The sequence below is a fragment of the Somniosus microcephalus genome, unplaced genomic scaffold (assembly GCF_052327205.1).
Source record: "Somniosus microcephalus isolate GS21.2 unplaced genomic scaffold, FLI_Smic_1.0 unresolved_chr3, whole genome shotgun sequence".
NCBI lineage: Eukaryota > Metazoa > Chordata > Chondrichthyes > Squaliformes > Somniosidae > Somniosus > Somniosus microcephalus.
Window position 1 is genome coordinate 40,010,392 of NW_028225181.1, and position 24,147 is coordinate 40,034,538.

A 24,147-nucleotide genomic window follows, 5' to 3' on the forward strand; every position below is an offset into this window, starting at 1 on the left:
TCTCTCTCCCCCCAGTCTCTCTACTCTCTCTCTCTCTCTCCCCGTCTCTCTCTCTCCCCGTCTCTCCCTCTCCCCCTCAGTCGCGCTCTCTCCCCCCTCAGTCTCTCTCTATCTATCTCCCCAGTCTCTCTCTCTCCCCCAGTCTCTCCCTCTCTCTCTCCCCGTCTCTCTCTCTCTCCCCCCTCAGTCGCTCTCTCTCTCCCCCTCAGTCTCTCTCTCTCTCTCTCTATCTCCCCATTCTCTCTCTCTCTCCCCAGTCTCTCTCTTCTCTCTCCCCCCAGTCTCTCTACTCTCTCTCCCCCCAGTCTCTCTACTCTCTCTCTCTCCCCGTCTCTCTCTCTCCCCCCCAGTCTCTCTCTCTCCCCCTCAGTCGCTCTCTCTCTCCCCCTCAGTCTCTCTCTCTCTCTCTCTCTATCTCCCCAGTCTCTCTCTCTCTCTCCCTGTCTCTCCCTCTCTCTCTCGCCCCATCTCTCTCTCTCTCTCTCTCCCCCCTCAGTCACTCTCTCTCTCCCAGTCTCTCTCTTCCCCCCTGGTCTCTCTCTCTCTCTCTCCCCCAGTCTCTCTCTCCCCTCGTCTCTCCACTCTCTCTCTCTCCCCTGTCTCTCTCTCTCTACCCCAGTCTCTCCGTCTCCCCCCTCAGTTGCTCTCTCTCTCCCCCCTCTGTCTCTCTCTCTATCTCCCCATCTCTCTCTCTCTCCCCGTCTCTCTCTCTCTCTCTCCCTCCCTCTCTCCCCCAGTCTCTCTACTCTTTCTCTCTCCCCGTCTCTCTCTCTCTCCCCTCTCTGTCTGTCTGTCTCTCTCTCCTTCCCTCTCTCTCTGTCTCTCTCTCCTTCCCTCTCTCTCTGTCTCTCTCTCCTTCCCTCTCCAAACGGGGTGATACCGAATTTCTAGCCCTCTCCCTCTCTCTCCCCCCAATCTCTCTCTCTCTCCCCATCTCTTTATCTCTCTCTCTGTCTCCCAGTCTCTCTCTCTGTCTCCCAGTCTCTCTATCTCTTTCCCCAGTCACTCTCTCTATCTCTTCCCCCAGTCTCTCTCTCTCTCTCTCCCCCAGTTTCTCTGTCTCTCTCACCCGTCTCTCTCTCTCTCTATCTCCCAGTCTCTCTCTCTCCTCCAGACTCTCCCTCCTCCAGTCTCTCTCTCCCAGTCTCTCTCTCTCCGTCTCTCTCTCTCCATCTCTCTCTCTCCTCCAGTCTCTCTCTCTCTCCCCAATCTCTCTCTCGCTCCCTGTCTCTCTATCTCTCTCTCTCTGTCTCCCAGTCTCTCTATCTCTCTCTCCCCAGTCTCTCTCTCCCTTCCCCCGTCTCTCTCTCTCTCTCTCTCTCCCCCCGTCTCTCTCTCTCTCCCCCGTCTCTCTCCCCAGTCTCTCTCCTCTCTCTCTCTCTCCCCCCAGTCTCTCTACTCTCTCTCTCCCCCCTCAGTCACTCTCTCTCTCTCCCCATCTCTCTCTCTCTCTCCCTCTCTCCCCCCAGTCTCTCTACTCTTTCTCTCTCCCCACAGTCTCTCTCTCTCCTTCCCTCTCTGTCTCTGTCTGTCTCTCTCTCCTTCCCTCTCTCTCTCCCTCCTTCCCTCTCTCTCTCTCTCTCCTTCCCTCTCTCTCTCTCTCTCCTTCCCTCTCTCTCGTCTCCCCCCCAGTCTCTCTCTCTCTCTTGCATCACGGGGGGCATTTCATTCCATGTGTGGGCGTGCCTAATCCTGCAGCCTCCCAAAACGTCGCCACCATTTTTTAAATACCGACAGCGACAGCACCAGCACAACAAACCCCCACAGTGCGGCTCCGGCAAAGTATCCCGCTCCTGGCCCGCCGGAGCGGGTGGTGAGTTGGGGTCACTCGGGCCGGGCCTCACAACCGCTCGGCCCGAGACACAGAGCGGGGGAGTGGCAGCGGCCGGCCGTAAACCGCGCGGCCCTGTAAACTGCCGTTTTACAAAAAAGCCTTGGCAACGCCGGGCTTCCCCCCCTTCCCTCCCACCCCTTCCCTCCCCCCCACCCCTTTCCTCCCCTTCCCCTTCCTCCCCCTTCCCCCTCCCCCTCCCCCCTCCTGCCCCCTTCCTCCCCTGTCCCCCCAGTTGCTCTCTCTCTCTTTCCCCAGTCTCTCGCTCTCTCTCTTCCCCCCCAGTCTCTCGCTCTCTCTCTTCCCCCCAGTCTCTCGCTCTTTCTCTTCCCCCCAGTCTCTCGCTCTCTCTCTTCTCCCCAGTCTCTCACTCTCTCTCTTCCCCCCAGTCTCTCGCTCTCTCTCTTCTCCCCAGTCTCTCACTCTCTCTCTTCCCCCCAGTCTCTCGCTCTCTCTCCCAACAACAACATGCCCTCAAAAAGGCCTCGGCACCGCCGGGCACCCCTAGCCAGTATATTATTAAAGTATCTTTGATATTCAGATTCAAATTTATTATATGTTCAGTATTAATATATTCAATAATCATATATATATATGTATATATATATATATATATAATTATATAATATTATCAATGAAGGCCCAACAATAGAAAGTTATTTTATTCTAATTTCAGCCCAGGACTGTGTTACACCATGATGTATCTCGCTGACAATCGACTGTCCCTCACCAACTGCACTCAGTGTTCACCTGAGGACTGAGATACCCCATGATGTCTCTCACTGACAATCGACTGTCCCTCACCATCTGCACTCAGTGTTCAACAGGGAACTGAGATACCCCATGATTTCTCTCACTGACCATCGAGTGTCCCTCACCATCTGCACTCAGCGTTGACCTGGCGACTGAGGTTCCCCATGTTATGTCTCGCTGACCATCCAGTGTCCCTCACCATCTGCACAGTGTTCAAATGGGGACTGATATACCCCCTGATATCTCTCACTGACCATCGAGTGTCCCTCCCTATCTGCACTCAGTGTTCACCTGGGGACTGATATACCCCTTAATATCGCTCACTGACCATCGAGAGTCCCTGACCATCTACTCTCAGTGTTCAGCTGGGTACTGAGAAACACCCTGATATCTCACACTGACCATCGAGAGTCCAAAACCATCTGTATTCTATTCACCAGCTCAATCTGCAGATGGAGGAGGAGGTTCCCAAATTTTGGAGGTGTCCGCGGGAACTGCAGCCTGAAACTTACCCAGGCTCACGGTGCTCTGCAGCTGGGATGCAACAGTTAATGCAGAACAGAGAGATCAGCCTGTGAGAAGTAAAATGGAGCCCAACTTTCAGAGACACAGAACTAGGCCTGGTTTACAGAATCGCTAAGTTCCTGCTTTGAAATTGCAGCTTTTCTATTGGACGAAGAGAAACTGAGGTTATTGCTGCTTTCTGTTACCTGAGAGATAAGGGTTAATCTAGAATAGAGAGGATTGTCGGTGAGCAGTGAGTTAGAGGGGTGGCTGCGCTGGGAGACAGATGGAAAGGAGGAATGGTTCCAGTTATCATTTGGGGGGGATTTCTGGCAGGGTGAAGAGAGTGAGACGGAGGTTATTGATGCTTCGGGGGGTGCAACATGCTGTGTAACATTCACTGTACTTTATATTAACATTAAATATCTTTCTATCACTCAGTCGCAGAATCAGTTCTCACTGACCCGTGTGAAATTCACACAGTCCTGGACAAGTCATGGAGGAGCAAAGACTGTATGAAGAATCAGTGCTCTGACAAAGTGACGTGCGATTCGGGTCTTGCCCACGGATGGTGCAGATTTAAAAGGTGACGTGAGGGGGAAATTTACAGATAAACTAGTCGATAAGCAAGGAGTAAATGAACAAAAGCGAAGTAACGTTGAGTGTAGTATTGGGAACTACAGGGAGACCGAGATCACCAGTCAGAGCAATGGGACAGGGAGTGGATAAAGGGAAAGGGGAACAACCAGACTCCACAGAAATAGGGTGTAAATAGAGATACCCGGGATAGAGGGGAATATAGAATGGAGTCAGAGAGTAAATGGAGATACCTGAGATAGAGGGGAATATAGAACGGGGACAGAGCATTAAGGGAGATAGCCGGGATAGAGGGGAATATAAAATGGGGACAGAGCATTAAGGGAGATATCCGGGATAGAGGGGAATATAGAACGGGCACAGAGAGTAAAGGGAGAGACCGGGGATAGTGGGGATTATAGAATGGGGACAGAGAGTAAAGGGAGGTACCGGGGAAAGAGGGGAAAATAGAACTGGGACAGTCAGTAAAGGGAGGTACCGGGGAAAGAGGGGAATATCCAATGGGGACAGAGAATAAAGGATGGGCTCCAGTTTCCATTACTCTCTGTGGGTACCAGTCTTTCAAAGAATCATAGAATGGTTACAGAATGGAAGAAGGCACCTCGCCCCGCCGAGCCCCTGCTGGCGCTCTGCAAGAGCAATTCAGTTAATCCCACTCCCGCACCCAATCCCCGTTGCCCTGCATATTTTTCTTCAAGCGCTTATCTAACTCCCTTCTGAAAGCTGTGATTGAGTCTGCCTCCACCACCCTTTCAGGAACTGCATTCCAGGTCTTAATCACTCGCTGAGTAAAAAAGTTTTTCATATGTCGTTTTTGACTCTTCTGACAATCACCTTAAATCTGTGTCCACTGGTTGTCGCTAATTCTACAAATGGGAACCGCTTCTCTCTATCTACTCTGTGCAGACACCTCATGATTTTGGACGCCCCTTTCAAATCCCCTCTCAATCTTCTCTGCTCTAAGGAGAAAACGCCATCTTCTCCAGTCTATCCACGTCACTGAAGTCCCTCATCCCTGGACCCATTCTCGTAAATCTTCTCTACACCCTCTTTAAGGCCTTCACATCCTTCCTAAGGTACAGTGCCGAGGATCGGGCACAAAACTCCAGTTGAGGCCGAAACAGGGTTTTATATAAGTTTAGCATAATTTCCATGCATTGTACTCTATACCTTTATTCATAAAGCAAAGGATTCCGTAGCTATTTCAACCGAATTTTCAATCTGTCTTGCCACTTAAACGCTTTGTGCACATACACCCCTAGGTCTCTCTGTTCATGTACCCCGTTTTGGCTTGCACCCTTTAGTTTATATTTTCTCTGCACTTTCTTTCTTCCAAAATGTATCAATTCGTACTTTTCTGCATTAAATTTCATCTGCTATGTGCCCGCCCATTCCACCAGCCTGTTTATATCCTCTTGAAGTCTATCACTCTCCTCCTTACTGCTCAGTATACTTCCAAGTTTTGTTTCATCTGCAAGTTTTGAAATTTTGCCCGGTACACCCACATCATTAATATATATCAAGAAAAGCAGTGGTCCAGGAACAGACCCCTGGGGAACAACACTGTATTTCTTCCTCCATTCCGACATACAACCATTCACCACTACTCTGTGTATCCTGTTACTTTATCAATTTTGTATTCATGCTGCCACTGTCCCTTTCATTCCATGGGATTCAACGTTGCTGGCAAGACTATTAATAGGCAATTTGTGGAAGACCTTTTGGAAATCCATGTGTACCACCTCAACCGCATTGCCCTCATCAACCTATCTGTAACCTCATCAAAATATTTGATCAAGTTAGTTAAACACGATTTGCTTTTAAAAAATCCGTGCTGCTTTTCCTTAATTAATCCACACTTGTCCGAGTGTCTGTTAATTTTGTCCCTGATTATTGTTTCTAAAAGCTTCCCCAATACCGAGTTTAGACCGACTGCCCTGTATTTGCTGAGTTTTTCTTTACACGCTTTTTTGAACAAGGGTGCAATATTTGCAATTCTCCAGTCCGTTGGCACCACCCCCATCTAAGGAGGATTGGAAAATTATGGCCAGTACCTCCGTGATTTCACCGTTCACTTCAGTCAGCGTCCCAGGATACTTTTCATCTGGTCCTGGGGTCTTTTCTATATTATGTACAGCCAGCCTTTGTAGTACCTCCTCCTTCTCTTTTTTCTCCCATCCAGTTTCTCCTCTAACTCCTCCTTCACTATGTCTATGGCAGAATCTACTTCCTTGGTGAAGACAAATGTAAAGTACTCATTTTGCACCTCAGCCATGCCCTCTGCCTCCATGCGAAGGTCTCCTTTTTGGGCCCTAATTGTTCCGACTCCTCCTCTTACTACCCATTTAGTATTTATGATGACTATACAATACTTTTGGGATTAAATTTTTCTTAGCTGCCATTTTATTCTCATACACACACTTTCCCCATCTTATTTATTTTTCACTTCTCCTCCGAAACTTTTATATTTAGCCTGATTCTCAGATGGATTCTCCACCTCATATCTGTCATATGCACCCTTTTTCTGCTTCATCTTACTTGCTATCTTTTTCGTCATTCAGAGACCTCTGACGTTGTTTGCCCTACCTTTCCCCCTATTGCGAATTTATGTCGGTAGTACCCGAACTCTTTAAAGGCAGCCCATTTTTCAATTAGTTTTGCATGCCAATCTTTTTTTTCCAGTTTACCTGGGCCAAATCCGTTCTCATCCCAATGAAATTGGCCTTCCTCCAATTAACTATTTTTACTCTAGATTGTTCCTGGTCCTGTTCAATTTCTAATCTAAATCTCATGATACTATGATTACTGTTCCCTAAATGTTCACCTGCAGGCACTTGCTCCACTTGACCTGCCTCATTCACCAGAACAAGATCCAGACATGCGTCCTTCCTCTTTGGACCAGAAACATCCTGATCAAGAAATTTCTCCTGAACACACTTTATAAATTCTTCCAACTCACTGCCATTGACACTATTACTATCCAGTCTATGTTAGGATAGTTGAAGTCCCCCATTATCACTGCTCTATAGTTCTTGCATCTCACTATAATTTCTCTGCGAAATTGGCTCTTCCATATTTTTACCAGTAGTTGGTGGCCTATAGAATAAACTTTTACTTCTTAAGTTGATCCTTATAGATTCTGTCATTGACCCCTCCAGGACATTCTCTCTCTCCAGTAATGTAACATTGTCCTTCAACACCTCCTATTTTTCGTTCCATATCTTTCCTGAAAATCTTTTAAGCAGAAGTATTTAATAGCTAATCCTACACTTGTTTGAGCCAGGTCTCCGTTATTGCCACAATGTTCCCATGTGGTTATTTGCACCAGCAGCTCACCAACATTTTTTACTGTGCTTCGTGCGTTCACATACATGCACTGTAAACCTGTCGTAGACCTTCCTATGTTCTCTCTTAGTCTGAGCCCACATAATACATTATTGTTTATCACTTTAGCACTATCTATCTCCCGCAATCATTTTTGCCCTTTGTCTCTCCTTTCTAATGCTACATCCTGGTGCCCACCCCCCTGCCAAATTAGTTTAATCCCTCCAAAACAGCAGGAGCAAACCTCCCCCCGAGGATATTGGTACCGGCTCTTTTGAGGTGCAACCCGTGCAGCCTGAACAGGTCCCATATCCCGCATAACAGACCTCAAAGCCCCAGGAATGTGAAGGCCTTCCTCCTGAACCATCTCTCCAGCCAGGCATCCATCTGCTCTTTCTTCCTATTTCTATAGTCACTCGTGAGTGGCAGTGGTAGTAATCCAGAAATTACTACCTTTGCGGTCCTACTTTTTAAGTTCCTTCCTCGCTCTGCAAAAATCTGCCTGCAGGGCCTCATCCCCCTTTCTACCTATGTTGCCACTAGCGATATGGACCATGACCTCTGGCTGTTCACCCTCTCCCCTCAGAAAATTCTGCAACCTCTCAGTGACATCCTTAACCCTGGAAACAGGGAGGCAACATAACATCCTGGAGTAAAAACTGCGGTTGCAGAAAACTCATGTCTGCTCTCATAACTCGAAGCCCCTACCACTATTTCATTCGCTATCATCCTCCATCCACCCCTGTACAGTTGAGACACCCATGGTTCCATGAACTTAGGCCTGGCTGTACTCTCTGCTGCACGCGAGAAGCATCCCGGATTTCCCACATGTCACAGGATGCACATTCCATGGTCTGATTTGTGCTTCCGTACCTCTAATTATTGGACTATTAATTAAATTTACAGAAACTTTAGGCTAAGGAGTGCCTAATTAACGTTTGTAAGATAATGTGTTATTAACAGTTACTACCTTATTCAATTGTTAACAGTTACTTATTTAATGTAGTATTAACAGTTACTAATTTAATGTAGTATTAGCAGTTACTAATTAAATATAGTTTTAGTAGTTCCTAATTAAATATAGTTTAAGCTGCTACTAATTAAATATAGTATTAGCAGTTACTAATTAAATATAGTATTAACAGTTACTAATTATATATAGTATTTACAGTAACTAATTTAATGTAGTATTAGCATTTACCAATTTAATGTAGTATTAGCAGTTACTAATTTAATGTAGTATTAGCAGTTCCTAATTTAATGTAGCATTAGCAGTTACTAATTTAATGCAGTATTAGCAGTTACTAATTTAATGTAGTATTAGCAGTTACTAATTTAATGTAGTATTAGCAGTTACTAATTTAATGTAGCATTAGCAGTTACTAATTTAATGTAGTATTAGCAGTTACTAATTTAATGTAGTATTAGCAGTTACTAATTTAATGTAGCATTAGCAGTTACTAATTTAATGTAGTATTAGCAGTTACTAATTTAATGTAGTATTAGCAGTTACTAATTTAATGTAGTATTAGCAGTTACTAATTTAATGTAGCATTAGCAGTTACTAATTTAATGTAGTATTAGCAGTTACTAATTTAATGTAGTATTAGCAGTTACTAATTTAATGTAGTATTAGCAGTTACTAATTTAATGTAGTATTAGCAGTTACTAATTTAATATAGTATTAGCAGTTATTAATTTAATGTAGTATTAGCAGTTACTAATTTAATGTAATATTAGCAATTACTAATTTAATGTAGTAATGAAGTTACTAATTTAATGTAGTATTAGCAGTTACTAATTTAATGTAATATTAGCAGTTACTAATTTAATATAGTATTAGCAGTTACTAATTTAATGTAGTATTAGCAGTTACTAATTTAATGTAGTATTTGCAGTTACTAATTTAATGTAGTATTAGCAGTTACTAATTTAAAGTAGTATTAACAGTTACTAATTTAATATAGTATTAGCAGTTACTAATTTAATGTAGTATTAGCAGTTACTAATTTAATGCAGTATTAGCAGTTACTAATTTAATGAAGTATTAGCAGTTACTAATTTAATGTAGTATTAGCAGTTACTAATTTAATGTAGTATTAGCAGTTCCTAATTTAATGTAGCATTAGCAGTTACTAATTTAATGTAGTATTAGCAGTTCCTAACTTAATGTAGCATTAGCAGTTGCTAATTTAATGTAGTAATGAAGTTACTAATTTAATGTAGTATTAGCAGTTACTAATTTAATGTAGTATTAGCAGTTACTAATTTAATGTTGTATTAGCAGTTACTAATTTAATGTAGTATTAGCAGTTACTAATTTAATGTAGTATTAGCAGTTACTAATTTAATGTAGTATTAGCAGTTTCTAATTTAATGTAGCATTAGCAGTTACTAATTTAATGTAGTATTAGCAGTTACTAATTTAATGTAGTATTAGCAGTTACTAATTTAATATAGCATTAGCAGTTACGAATTTAATGTAGTATTAGCAGTTACTAATTTAATGTAATATTAGCAGTTACTAATTTAATGTAGTAAAGAAGTTACTAATTTAATGTAGTATTAGCAGTTACTAATTTAATGTAATATTAGCAGTTACTAATTTAATATAGTATTAGCAGTTACTAATTTAATGTAGTATTAGCAGTTACTAATTTAATGTAGTATTAGCAGTTACTAATTTAATGTAGTATTAGCAGTTACTAATTTAATGTAGTATTAGCAGTTACTAATTTAATGCAGTATTAGCAGTTACTAATTTAATGTAGTATTAGCAGTTACTAATTTAATGTAGTATTAGCTGTTACTAAATAATGTTGTATTAGCAGTTACTAATTAATGTAGTATTGGCAGTTACTAATTTAATATAGTTTTTAGCAGTTACTAATTGAATGTAGTATTAGCAGTTACTAATTTAATGTAGTATTAGCAGTTATTAATTTAATGTAGTTTTAGCAGGTACTAATTTAAAGTAGTATTAGCAGTTACTAATTTAATGTAGTATTAGCAGTTACTAATTTAATGTAGCATTAGCAGTTACTAATTTAATGTAGTATTAGCAGTTACTAATTTAATGTAGCATTAGCAGTTACTAATTTAATGTAGTATTAGCAGTTACTAATTTAATGTAGTATTAGAAGTTACTAATTTAATGTAGTATTAGCAGTTACTAATTTAGGCCTAGAAATTCAGTTGCGCCCGCCAGCCGTTAGCGCCTTAGGAGGAGTAGATCTCGAGCGCTAGGCACTTAGCGGCCGGGCGCAGCACGATCTGCGCCTACGCCCAACTTCAGTAGACATTTAGCGCTGGCACAAAGTGTTCGCGCGCTCAGCTGCGCGCGCAACTTATGACGTCATTTCATTGTGCAACGCCCTTTGTGCGCCCCAAACCGGAACTGAAGTTGCGCCCGCCCAATGTGGGCGTGGCGGTGCTAAGAACTGTGAAGTGGAACGCAGCAGAGGCCATGCGGGCCTCGGGGAGCGCTAATTAAAGGGCACTTACACTGAACTATAAAGGCCAGCCATTTTGCTGCAATGACTTTTGTGCAACGGATTTCTGGACAGAGACCAAGGAAGAGCCCTTACTGATTTGGCCCAACATAGGAGAGGTATTTTTGGCTTCTGGCCAGAGCTTGGAAATTTGCCTCATTGTGATTTCATTGTTTGCAAGTATATTATGGGGGCTGCATGGGGTGCCAACCCTCAGTTCCAGCATTATGTGTGAAGGGCTCGCAGACGCTGTGTGAGAGGGGCAGCCATGCCTAGACGCAGAGGGGGCATCAGGCGTCGGCAACGTAGGCCTTACCCACTCAGGGAATACCGCCAGCAGGTGCCCTATCTCACCATGACTGCCGCGCAGTGTGTTAAGAGGCTGCGCTTCAGAAGGGAGGTGGTTGCAGAGATCTGCTAGCTGCTTCACAGAGATCTGCGTCCACAGCTGATGTGCAAGACGTCTCTGTCGGTGGAAGTGAAGGTCACGGTGGCTCTGAACTTTTATGCATGCGGCTCCTTCCAAGCCGCGGCTGGGGACATAGCTAACATATCCCAGTTCGCCATGCATCGCTGCATCCGGCAGGTCACCGATGCCCTTTTCACAAGGAGACACCAATTTATCTCCTTCCCCATGACCCTGGAGAGGCAGGAGCAGCGTGCAGTCGGATTTGCGAGGATCGCGGACTTCCCCATGGTGCAGGGTGCCATTGACTGCACGCATGTGGCTTTGCGGGCACCTCTCGACAATGCCGAGGATTACCGCAACCGGAAGGGCTACCATTCCCTCAATGTACAGCTGGTGTGTGACAACAGGCAGCGCATCCTATCTGTCAATGCCCGCTTTCCAGGCAGCAGCCACGGTGCATTTATCCTGCGCCAGACTACTGTGGCTGACATGTTCCAGGCACAGCCTCCCCCAAGAGGATGGCTTATCGGGGACAAAGGCTATCCTTTGTGTACATGGCTCATGACCCCGCTCTGCGCGCCCAGGACACCTGCTGAGGAGGCACACAACGAAAGCCATCAAGCCACAAGGAACATCATAGAGCAAACGATTGGCGTCCTCAAGCAACGGTTCCACTGCCTGGATCGCTCCGGCGGATCTCTGCAGTATTCGCCGGATAGAGTCTCCCAGTTCGTCGTCGTTTGCTGCATGCTGCACAACCTGGCTATCCGCAGGACTCAGGCACTGCCACCTCACGTTGGACCACCACCTCAGGAGGACGAGCAGGAGGACCATGAGGAGGAGGAGGAGGAGGAGTACCAGCCCAGGAGGGAGCCACAAGGTCCAAGGGCCGTCCGTCGGCGGCTTATTGAACGACACTTCTAGGCCTCCTGTCAGGGAATGGCTTGTGGCAATGAAGGGACATGAATGCAGGATCATTCATCCAAGCACTTGGTTTATTAGTCCAGCAACATAACCACTATCCTACCGTACCCTTCAAATATATCGCCGTTCCTTCATCATCACTGGGTCAAAAGGCTGTCATTCCTTCTGTAACAATTTTCTGGGAGCTTCTTCACCACACATGCTGCAGTGGCTCAAGATGAAGGCCCACCATTTTCTCACGGGTAACTAGGGATGGTCAAGCAATATCGGCCTTGACAGCGCCACCCATATCCTGAGAACAAATAGATATAAATAATAAAATGGGAACAAAATCACTGATTATGAAATTCACTGATTGAAACCAGGCGAGGCCTGTGATCAGAGCGGAGCATGATGTTCCGCCAAACAAATTGTGAAAACAAGTTGGCTGAACAATTTTATAGTTTTATGATTGATACTACTCACACTTTTTCAATTTCCCTATATTTTCAAAAGGTGCGTTAAAAGTACAACATATTACCAAAGTTGAAGCCCATGGTGTTAAAGTGGCTGTGGCAACAGTGAGTGGTGCGAGTTATATATCAGTATTACAGTGACTGGTGTGAGGTGTAACAGTCCAGATTGTGGCAGGTATCAGAGTCTTACAGTTAGGGGTGTGGATATATCGGAGTGTGCTGCTTCTTGAATATATTTAATGAATTGGCCTCAACTGCCTTCTGTGGTAGAGAATTCCGCAGTGTCACCACTCACTGGGTGAAGAAAGTCCTCCTCATCTCTGTCCTAAATGACTTACACCTTATCCTTAGACTGAGTCCCCTGGTTCTGAACTCCCCGGCCATCGGGCATATCCTTCCTGCATTTAGTCTGTCTAGTCCTGTTAGAATTTTATAAGTTTCAATGAGATCCCCTCTCATTCTTCTAAACTCCAGCGAGTATATGGCCAATCGACCCAATCTCTCCTCATACATCATTCCTGCCATCCCAGGTATCATTCTGGTGAATCTTAGCTGCACTCCCTTCATGGCAAGAACATCCTTCCTCAGATAAGGCAACGAAAACTGCACACAATACCCAAGATGTGGTCTCACCAAGGGCCTGTACATCTGCAGCAAGACATCCTTGTTCCTGTACTCGAATCCTCTCGCTACAAAGGCCAACATACCATTTCCCTTCTTAACCGCCTGCTGCACCTGCATTCTTACCTTCAGCGACTGTTGCACAAGGGCACCCAGGTCTCGTTGCATTTCCCCTTCTCCCAATCTAGTGCCGTTCAGATACTAATTTGCCTTCCTCGCATTTATCCACATTGGGCAGATGCATGGCAAATGCAGTATAATCACCCAACCTGTCCAAATCGTTCTGGATTTTCTTTGCATCCTCCTCACAAAAGACAAGCCCACCTAGCTTTTGTTTCGTCTGCAAACTTGGAGATATTACATCTAGTTCCCTTGTCTAGATCATTAATATATATTGTGAATAGCTGGGGTTCTAGTACCCATCCCTGCGGTACCCCACTGGTCACTGCCTGCCACTCGGAAAAAGACCCATTTATTCTAACTTTTTGCTTCTTGTCTGCCAACCAGTTCTCTGTCCAAGACAGTACCTTACCCCCAATCCCATGTGCTTTAAATTTACAGGCTAATCTCTTATTTGGGCCCTTATCGAGAGCCTTCTGAAAGTCCAAATACACTACATCCACTGGTTCTCCCTTATCTATTCTTCCAGTTACATCCTCAAAAAATCCCAGTAAATTAGTGATGCGCTATCAATTACTCATAAAAGACTGAGAGTTAGAAGAATAACTAAAGGCTTTTATTAACAACAGAATGGAGGTCTGCCTCGCGTGGTCGACCGGTCCATGATACTAAGGGCTGGGGAGCAGTCACCTTTATACTAGGACCTGTGGGAGGAGTCAGCCGAGGCATGTCCAGGCATGTACACAGTGGAATACAAACAGGACAAACAGGAATACAAACAGTGGTTTACCACATTCACCCCTTGTTTAAAATTGAGTCCGGCGGGGTGAAGTGTATTAAAAGTTAGTGTATTGGAGTCTCTCCGGAGATCTTGTCTGCCGCTGTGATCTGCGTGGCGACGGCAGGGGTAGTGAAGTTTCCGGCGTCGAGTCCAGCGTAGGCTGTGGCACAGGCGTGTCGTCCTCGTAGATGTCGAGCGGGTCGCGGGGGCCAGGCCTGCCGTCTGCTGGGGCTGGATATCGGATCGTGGGGGGGGGTGGTAGTGGGTAGTGGGTTACTGCGGCCCCAGAGGGTGCAAGGTCTCTTATGGAGACTGTGTCCTCCCGCCCGTCTGGGTATGCGATGTAAGCATACTGGGGGTTGGCGTGGAGGAGGTCGACCCTCTCGACCAGGGGGTCCGTTTTATGGGTCCTCACGTGTCTTCTCAGTAGGACCGGCCCTGGGGACGTCAGCCATGGCGGTAGCGATGTCCCCGATGTGGACTTCCTTGGGAAGACAAACATTTTCTCATGAGGGGTGGCGTTAGTGGCAGTGCAGAGCAGTGACCGAATAGAGTGGAGCGCATCGGGGAGCACATCCTGCCAGCGGGAGGTTGGAAGGCCCCTAGACTTTAAGGCTAGCAGGACGGCCTTCCAAACTGTCGCATTTTCTCTTTCCACCTGTCCGTTCCCCCGGGGGTTGTAACTGGTGGTCCTGCTTGTGGCAATACCCCTAGTTAGCAGGTACTGACGGAGTTCGTCGCTCATAAACGATGAGCCCCGGTCGCTATGGATATAGCTGGGGAAGCCGAACAGGGTGAAGAGGTTGTTCAGACATTTAATGACCGTGGCACTGGTCATGTCCGGGCAGGGGAAGGCGAACGGGAAACGGGAGTACTCATCAATAATATTGAGGAAGTACACATTGCGGTCGGAGGAGGGGAGAGGACCTTTAAAATCGACGCTCAGGCGCTCGAAGGGGCGAGTGGCTTTTATCAGGTGGGCCCTGTCTGGTCTATAAAATTGCGGTTTGCACTCAGCGCAGACTTGGCAGTTCCTGGTCATGGTCCTGACCTCCTCAATAGAGTAAGGCAGGTTGCGGGCCTTGATGAAGTGGAAGAACCTGGTGACCCCCGGGTGGCAGAGGTCATTGTGGAGGGCCCGCAGTCTATCGATCTGCGCGCTGGCGCAGGTGCCACGCGATAGCGCATCCGGGGGTTCATTTAGCTTCCCGGGCCGGTACAAGATCTCGTAGTTGTAGGTGGAAAGTTCGATTCTCCACCTCAAGATCTTGTCATTTTTGATTTTGCCCCTCTGCTTGTTGTTAAACATAAAAGCAACTGAACGCTGGTCAGTGAGCAGGGTAAATCGTTTTCCGGCCAGGTAGTGCCTCCAATGACGCACAGCCTCCACAATCGCCTGGGCCTCCTTCTCAACAGCGGAGTGTCTGGTCTCCGGGCCTTGGAGGGTTCGTGAAAAGAAGGCCACGGGTCTCCCCGCCTGATTGAGGGTAGCGGCCAGGGCAAAGTCAGACGCGTCGCTTTCCACCTGGAAGGGGATGGATTCGTCCACTGCGTGCATGGTGGCTTTGGCAATGTCCTCCTTGATATGGTGGAAGGCTAAGCGGGCCTCTGCCGTCAAGGGAAAAGAGGTGGACTTGATCAGCGGACGGGCCTTGTCCGCATAGTAGGGGACCCACTGGGCGTAATAGGAGAAAAACCCTAGGCACCTCTTCAGGGCCTTGAGGCAGTGGGGCAGTGGAAGTTCCATAAGGGGACGCATCCGGTCGGGGTCGGGGCCGATGACTCCGTGTTCCACAACACAGCCAAGGATGGCGAGGCGGTTTGTGCGGAATATGCACTTCTCCTTGTTATATGTCAGGTTTAGGAGTTGGGCGGTGCGGAGGAATTTTTCGAGGTTTGCGTCATGGTCCTGCAAGTCACGGCCGCAGATGGTCACATTGTCCAGATATGGGAAAGTGGCCTGCAACGCATTTTGATCTATCATCCGGTCCATCTCCCTTTAGAAGACGGAGACCCCGTTGGTGACGCCAAAGGGAACCCTAAGGAAGTGATAGAGGCGGCCGTTTGCCTCAAAGGCAGTGTACTGGCGGTCCTCAGGGCGGATGGGGAGCTGGTGGTACGCTGATTTCAGGTCAATGGTCGAGAAGACGCGGTACTGCGCGATCTGGTTGACCATATCAGCTATACGGGGGAGTGGGTAGGCGTCCAGCAGGGTGTAGCGATTTATTGTCTGGCTGTAGTCGATGACCAGGCGCTGCTTCTCGCCGGTCTTAACGACCACAACCTGGGCTCGCCAGGGGCTGGTGCTGCCCTCAATAATCCCTTCTTTCAGGAGCCGTTCCACTTCGGTTTTAATGAAAACCCTGTCCCCGGCACTGTATCGCCTGCTCTTTGTGGCGATGGGCTTACAGTCGGGGGTGAGGTTAGCAAACAGTTGGGGGGGGGTGACTCTGAGTGTGGAGAGGTTGCACCTGGTGCGCGGCGGGCAGTTTGGAAGCTGCTGGCTGCGGACTGTGAGTGGGGGTAGGGGTCCACCGTACGCCATCGTAACACTTTTAAGGTGGCACTGAAAATCTAACCCCAGCAGGACGGCAGCGCAGAGGTCAGGCAGGACCAGAAGTTTAAAATGATCGTACACGGTCCCGTCTACTACGAGTGTCACCACGCAGTAGCTGCCGATGTCCGCCGACTGGGACTCGGAGGCCATAGAAATCTGCTGTTGCACAGGCAGGACTGGGAGAGAGCAACGCCGCACCGTGTCGGGGTGGATGAAGCTCTCCGTGCTCCCAGAGTCAAAAAGGCAGATTGTATCGTGACCATTTACCTTAATGTCCATTGTGGAACTGGCCAGTTGGTGCGGTCTCGCTTGGTCCAGTGTAACGGATGCCAGCGTAGGGGTCGGTGTGTCGCTGCGGGTATCAGATGAGGCGGTGTCGGGGGCCTGCTGCGTCCCGGCTGTCGTCCAAGATGGCGGCGTCCATGATCCCCATGTGGCTGGAGGCGTCCAAAATGGCTGCTGTACCGGTGATTCGCACATGGCCGGGGAGGTCCAAGGTGGCGGCCCGCATGGCCCACACGCAGCGCTGCTGGGGTTCGGGGTGGCTTTGGCCCTGCAGATGCTAGCGTAGTGTCCCTTCTTCCCGCAGCCCGAGCAGATCGCGTTTTTCGCCGGGCAACGCGCTCTGAGGTGTTTTGCCTGGCCACAGAAGTAGCATTTCTGGCCTTGGGGCACTGCTGTCTGGCCTTGGGACACTGCTGCGGTAGTTGGGCCGTTGTTGGGGTGTGGCTGGGGTGGCACGGCGCTATGAGGCGGTCCTACCGTGACCCAGGCTGTCATTCCCCGCGGCGTCCACGGTGCAGAGGAGTAGGCATCCATGACCTGGTAGGCTGCATCCAACGATAGTGCGAGTTCAGAGGCCTTGTTGAGGTCGAGGTTACTCTGCTCCAACAGTCGCTGTTGGGTGTAATTGGATCTGTGGCCCGCTACAAAAGCGTCCCGGATAAGTTCCTCTGTGTACACGGCGGCCTTTACATCCTTACAACCACAGGCCCGGCCAAGCACAGGCAGTGCCTGAAGGTATTCCACGGTCGATTCCCCAGGTTGTTGTTTATGACTCCCCAGGAGGTGCCTGGCGTACACTTCGTTCACTGGGCGCGTGTACTGGTCCTTGAGGAGCTTGATAGCTTCTGCGTACGAGGTCGCGTCTTGGATGACCGAGTACACTCGGTGGTTCACTTTGGAGGTCAGGACATCCAGTTTGTCCTCGTCCGATTTCATTGCTTCGGAGGCGGTCAGGAATTTTTCGAAACACTTAATCCAGTGAGTAAACTTGGTGGATGAGTCCGCCTCCCGATGATCTAAGTCCAGGCATGCTGGTGTGAGGATCTTCTCCATTATAAAAATGTTGTTAATAAAATTGATGCGCTATCAATTACTCATAAAAGACTGAGAGTTAGAAGAGTAACTAAAGGCTTTTATTAACAACAGAATGGAGGTCTGCCTCGCGTGGTCGACCGGTCCATGATACTAAGGGCTGGGGAGCAGTCACCTTTATACTAGGACCTGTGGGAGGAGTCAGCCGAGGCATGTCCAGGCATGTACACAGTGGAATACAAACAGGACAAACAGGAATACAAACAGTGGTTTACCACAATTAGTCAAGCATGATTTACCTTTTGTAAATCCATGTTATGTTTGTCCGATCCAGTCACTGTTTTCCAAGTGTTCTGCTATTAAATCTTTTATAATGGACTCTTGTATTTTCCCCAGTAATGATGTCAGGCTTACCGGTCTATAATTCCCAGTTTTTTGTCTACCACCCTTTTTAAATAGTGAGGTTACATTAGCTATCCTCCAATCCCTGGGAACTGTTCCCTAGTCTATATAATTTTGGACGATGACCAGCAATGCATTTACTATTTCTAGGGCCACTTCCTTAGGTATCCTAGGATGTAGAATATCAGGCAATGGGGATTTATTGGCATTCAATCGCGTCAATTTGCCTAACATCATTTCCCTAGAAATACTGATTTCTTTCAGGTCCTCCCTCTCATTGGACCCTATTTTCCCCGACACCTTTGGGAAGTTATTTGTGTCCTCCTTTGTGAAGACAGAACCGAGGTATGTACTTAATTGGCCTGCCATTTCTTTGTTCCCCTTTATAAATTCCCCTGATTCTGACTGCAAGGTGCCTATGCTTGACTTCACCAATCTTTTTCTCTTCACATATCTATAGAAGCATTTACAGTCAGTTTTTATGTTCCCTGAAAGCTTACCCTCATACTCTATTTCCCCCTCTTAATTTATACCTTTGTCCTCATTTGTTGAATCCTAAACTGCTCACAATCCTCAGGTTTACTGCTTTTTCTGGCCAATTTATATGTCTTCTCCTTGGATCTTATGCTAGCCCTAATTTCCCTTGTTAGCCATGGTTGAGTCACCTTTTTATTTTAATTTTATGCCAAACAGGGATGAATAAATTCTGTAGTTCATCCATTCAATCTTTAAATTGACTATCCACTACCAACCCTTTAAGTAACTTTACCCAATCCATCCTAGCCAACTCGTGCCTCATACCATCGTTGTTTCCTTTATTTCAATGCAGGACATTAGACTCTGAGGCAAATACTTCACTCTGCATCTCAATGAAGAATTCTATCATAATATGATCCCTCCTCCCCAAGAGGCCTCGCACAACAAAATTGCTAATTAATCATTTCTCATTATATAATACCCAGTCTAAGATGGCTGGATCTCTAATTGGTTCTCGACATATTGGTCCAGGAAACCATCCCGTATACACTCTAGGAGTTCCTCCTCCACAGTACAGTTAATGGTTTGGTTAGCTGAATCTATATGTAGATTAAAGTCACCCATGTTAACTGCTGTGCCCTTATTGCACGCGTCTCTAATTTCCCATTTAATGCCACCCCTATCCTCAGCATTACTGTTTGGGAGAATGTATAGAATTCGCACTTAATTTTTCTGCCCCATGGTATTTATCAGCTTTGCACATACAGATAACTCATCATCAGAGCTAATATCCTTCCTTACTATTCTGTTAATCACCTCTTTAACCAGCAATGCTACCCAACCTCCTTTTCCTTTTTGCCTTTTCTTCCTGAATATTGAATACCCCATGATGTTGAATTCCCAGGCTTGGTCACTCTGGAGCCGTGTCTCTCTAATCCCAATTATAACAAATCCGTTTACATCTGTTTGCACAGCTAAACCATCTACCTTACTTCGAATGCTCCTCAAATTAAGACACAAAGCCTTCAGGCTTGATTTTTTAACACTCTCAGTCCATTGAAAATTTTTACTTACTGTGGCCCTGTTTGATTTACACCCTTGATTTCTCTGCCTTCCACTTTTGCTTTTCTCTTTCCTGTCTTTTGTTTCTATTCTTGCTTCCCTTTCCTCTGTCTCCTTGCAAAGATTCCTAACCCCTGCCATTTTATTTTAAACCCTGCCCAACAGCAAAAGCAAACACTCCCTCTAGGACATCAGTTCCGGTCCCACCCAGGTGCAAACCGTCCAATTTTTACTGGTCCATCCTCCCCCAGAACCGGTTCCAATGTCCCAGGAATTTGAATCCATCCCCCTTGCACCATTCGTCTAGCCACGTATTCTTCTGAAATATCCTTCTATTTCTATCCTGACTAGCACGTGGCACTGGTAGCAATCCTGAGATTACTACCTTTGAGGTCCTATTTTTTAATTTATTCCTAACTACCTATATTCAGCTTTTAGGACCTCATCCTGTTTTTTTTACCTATATCGTTGGTACCTATATGCACCTGGACAACTGGCTGTTCACCCTCCCCTCCAGAATGCCCTGCAGCCAACACGAGAAATCATTTACCCTTGCACCAATGAGGCAACATACCATCCTGGAGTCTCATTTGCGGCCTCCGAAACGTCAGTCTATTCCTGTTACAATAGAATCAATCTAGCTCTCCCATTATTTTTCCTCCCGTCCTGTGCAACAAAACCACCACTGGTGCCAGGAAGTTGGCTGCTGCTGCCTTCCTCTGAAAAGCCATCCTCCCGCAACAGTATTCAATGTGGTGTATCTGTTTGAGAGGGGAATATCCACAGGGGACGACTGCCCTACCTGCCTACGCCTACTTCTCTGCCCGTTGGTCACCCATTACCTTTCTGCCTATGCAACCTTTGCCTGCAGTGTGACCAACTGATTAAACGTGATATCACGACATCCTCAGCATCGCGAATGGTCCAGTATGTATCCAATTGCATCTCCAGCGCCGCAATGCGTTCTGTCAGTAGCTGATGCTGGATACACTTCCTGCACACATGGTCCTCAGGGACAAAGGAAGTGTCCCTGAGTTCCCACATAGCGCTGAAGGAGCATGCCACAGGGCCGAGCTGTGCTGCCATGACTTAGCATTTAATTAATTTAAATTAAATTATATCAAATCAATCCCACCAATTAGACTACAGTTGCATGATAGAATTAAGGGCGTTGGTTTACCAACAGTCCCCTCTACACCAAGGAGCGCTTAGAAACTATAAACCACAGATTTTAAGTTTAAAAAGACAGACATACTCACCAACGAATCACTTACCTGCTTTCTGGTGACGTCACACATCGATTACTTTTTACTTCTCTCCCTCCCCCTGAGATTGGTAAGCGTACCTGGTCTGTGCCACCTTTTTAAGCCTCGCAGCCGGCTCGTTTCGCGCAGGTCTGTCGTCACCACTCTGAAGCCTACCTGGTCTCTGGTGCCAGGAAGTTGGCTGCTGCTGCCTGCCCCTGATAAGCCATCTCCCTCAACAATATCCAAAGTGGTATATCTGTTTGAGAGATGAATGGCCACAGGGGACCCCTGCTCAACCTGCCTGCACCTACTACTCTGCCTGGTGGTCACCCGTTCCCGTCCCACCTGTGCAGCCTTTACCTGCGGTGTGACCAACTCCCTAAACGTGCTATCCCCGATGTCCTCAGCATTGTGAATGCTCTAGTATTTATCCATTCGCAGATCCAGCGCCTCAATGCGGTCTGTCAGTCGCAGCAGCTGGATACACTTTCTGCATACATTGTCATCAGGGACACAGGAATTGTCCCTCATTTCCCACATAGTGCAGGAAGAACATGCCGCGGGGCTGAGCTGTCCTGCCATGAATTACTTTTTCATTAATTCAAATTATTTAACTCAAATCAATACCACTAATTACACGAAAATTAAATGATAAACTGAAGGGCCCATGTTTACTACCACTCCCAGCTACACAACAGAGACCCTAGAAACTTTAAACAACAAAAAATAAGGTTGGAAAAAAATAATTTTGGATATATCAGATTTTTAAAGTGGGGGGTGTGGGGTATATCAGTGTTAGAATACTGGGTGTGACATATATAAAAGTGTTAGAGCAAGGGATGTGGGATAATGCAGAGTATTACAGTGAGGGGTGGGCACTATTTCATAATGGTATAGTGAGGGCGTGGGTTATATTAGAGTATTACATTGAGGGTTGTGAATTATATCAGAGTCGGTTACAGTGTGGGGTGTGTGGTGTATAAAAGTATTATATTGAGTGGTGTGGGGTGCAATTGAGTGTTACAGTGAGGGGTGTGGGATATATCGGAGTGTTACAGTGATTTGTGTGGAGTTTAGCAGGGTCTCTAACAGTGATGGAGGGGGAGTATATCAGAGTTTTGCAGTGATGGGACCGGAGTATATCAGTGGTGCGAGGTATATCAGTATTACAGTGAGGGGTGTGGGGTATATCAGATGATAAAAATGAGATGTGTAGCATATATCAGTTTTCGTGTGAGCGGTGTGAGGTATAGAAGATAGAGCGAGGGATTTGGGGAACATCATAGTATTAAAGTGAGAAATATGGTGTATACTGTAGTGTTAACTTGATAGTTGTGGCGTATATCAGAGCATTATAGCGATGGGTGTGGCGTATATCGGAGGCTTATAGAAAGTTTTGAGGTCTATATCACAGATTTACTGAGGTGTTGGGTATATCAAGATGGTGCACTGTGAAGTAAGGCGTATGTCAACCTGTTAAATTAAGCGGGGTTGGTATATCAGAGTGTTACATTGAAGATTGTGTGGAATAGCAATGTGATACAGTGAGGTGTGTGTGGTATATAAGAGAGTTAAACTGAGAGGTGTAGGGTACATCAGAGGCTTACGCTGAGGCATGTGAAGTATATCAGGTTGTTACAGTGAGGATTGTGGGGTCGATCAGTGTGTTACAGTGATGGGTGTGGCGTACATAAGAGTGTTACAGTGAGGGGTGTGGTGTAAAGCAGAATGTTACATTGAGGTACATAGGCTATATCATAGTGTTACAGTGAGTGTGTGGGTTATATCAGAGTGTTACAGCGAGTGGTGTGAAGTATATCATAATATGTTACAGTGTGGGATGTGGGGTATTTAAGAGTGTTACTTTGAGTGGTTTATCAGAATGTTACAGTGAGTGGTGTGAGGTATATCAGCGTTTTAGATTATGGGGTGTGAAGTATATCAGAATGTTTTACACTGATGGAGTTGTAGTATATCAGAGTGTTACAGTGAGGTGGCCGGAGTGTATAAGATGGTACGAGGCATATCAGTATTACAGTGAGAGGTGTGGGGTAAATCAGAGGACTGCAGTGAGTTGTGTGAGGGATATCGGTGTTAGAGAGAAGGGTCTGTGGAATATCAGACTGTTAGTGTGAGGGATGTGGGGAATATCAGTGTGTAACTGTGAGGGGTGTGGGGTAAAGTAGATTGATACAGTGAGGGGTGTTGGCTATATCATAGGGTTAAAGTGATGGGGTGGTGAAAATCATAGTGTTACATTGAGGGACTTGGAACATATCAGAGTGTCAATTTGAGGGGAGTGGGGTATATCAGAGTGTTATAGTGATGGGTGTGGCTTATATCAGATTGTTACTTTAAGTGAGTTGTGGTATATTAGAGTTTGCCACTGAAAAGTATGGGGAAGATCAGTCTGTTACAGTGAGGAATGTTAAGCTTATCATATTGTTACAGTGAGCATTGTTGTGTTTATCAGATTGTTACAGTGAGTGACGTGGGGTGAATCAGATTGTTACAGTGAGTGGTTTAGGGTATATCAGATTGTTTCAGTCAGGGGTGTGCTGTACTTCAGATTGTTTCATTGAGTGGAGTAGTGTATATCAGAATGTTACAGTGACTGGTGTGGGGTGTAATGGAGTGTTACGGTGATGGGTGTGGGGTATATCAGATTGTTACACTGATGGTTGTGGCTTATACAAGAGTGATACAGTGTGGGATGTGATGTAAAGCCAAGCGTTACAGTAAAGGGTGTGGGAAATATCGTAGTGTTACTGTGAGGGTGTGGGTTATATCAGAGTTTTACAGCGAGGGGTGTGAAGTATTTCAAAATATGTTACATTGTTGGGTGTGGGGTATAAAAGTGTTTTACATTGAGGGATGTGGGGTGTATCAGAGTGCCACAGCGAGCGGTGTGGGGGTTATCAGAGTGTTACTGTGTTGGTTGTAGGGTGAATCAGAGTGTTACATTGAGGGGTTTATCAGGGTGTTACAGTGAGGGCTCTAAGATATATCAGAGTGTTACTTTTTTTTGCTGTGATGTATATCAGAGTTTGTTACATTGATGGAGTTGGAGTATATCAGAGTGTTACAGTGAGGTTCCGGAGTATACAAGAGTGGTATGAGTTATATCAGTATAGCAGTGAGCTGCTGGGTATATCAGCGGATTACAGTGAGTTGTGTGAGGGATATCATTGTTAGAGTGAGGGGTGCGTGGTATATATGATAGTTAGAGCGAGGAACGTGGGGAATATCAGAGTGTAACAGTGAATGCCGTGGGG